The sequence below is a fragment of the Chiloscyllium plagiosum genome, chromosome 22 (assembly GCF_004010195.1).
Source record: "Chiloscyllium plagiosum isolate BGI_BamShark_2017 chromosome 22, ASM401019v2, whole genome shotgun sequence".
Classification (NCBI taxonomy): domain Eukaryota; kingdom Metazoa; phylum Chordata; class Chondrichthyes; order Orectolobiformes; family Hemiscylliidae; genus Chiloscyllium; species Chiloscyllium plagiosum.
Window position 1 is genome coordinate 36,316,612 of NC_057731.1, and position 511 is coordinate 36,317,122.

A 511-nucleotide genomic window follows, 5' to 3' on the forward strand; every position below is an offset into this window, starting at 1 on the left:
GCAGAAATAACCTGCCGCTCCATTGCCTGGCACAAGACAAGTGCAGAGGGGTGACTTGAGCAGCCACTGCTGGCGGAAAAAGCCTACTGCACCTGGTATTCCCAGGCGGTCTCCTATCCAAGTACTAACCAGGCCTGAGTCTGCTTAGCTTCCGAGATCAGACGAGATCTGGCGTTTTCAGACTAGTATGGCCGTAGGCGCTGGCCCCTGCCTTTTCTCCCTACTTCACGGCGTGCTGGCCAGCCACATTTTCTTTGTTGCTCTTTCTCTTTATCCCCTTTGGCTTTTTTTTCTCTTTTCTCTTTGCTCTTCCTCCTCCGTGCGTGCTTCCCTCCCTCCGTCCCTCCAGCTGCCTTTCAGGCCAGCCCTTGCCCACCAGGCTCCTGTAGTCTCCCACATCCCCACACAGGCCAACTGCAAGCCCTCCCCCTGCTTCATAGGGCTGCAGCCTGCATTCTCTCATCCTTCCACACTCCTCCACCCCTCCATTTCGGAATGCCGGGCACTGGCC

The 511-nt window shown here is 56.8% G+C and overlaps 1 non-coding gene across 1 annotated transcript; it reads right to left on the reverse strand.

Annotated features, from left to right (window-relative positions):
- Positions 1–80: 80 nt before the first annotated feature.
- On the reverse strand, positions 81–199 carry LOC122561427. Its single transcript, XR_006315009.1, has one exon. It is a non-coding gene; the product is annotated as a 5S ribosomal RNA (ribosomal RNA).
- Between the last annotated feature and the right edge of the window lie 312 nt (positions 200–511).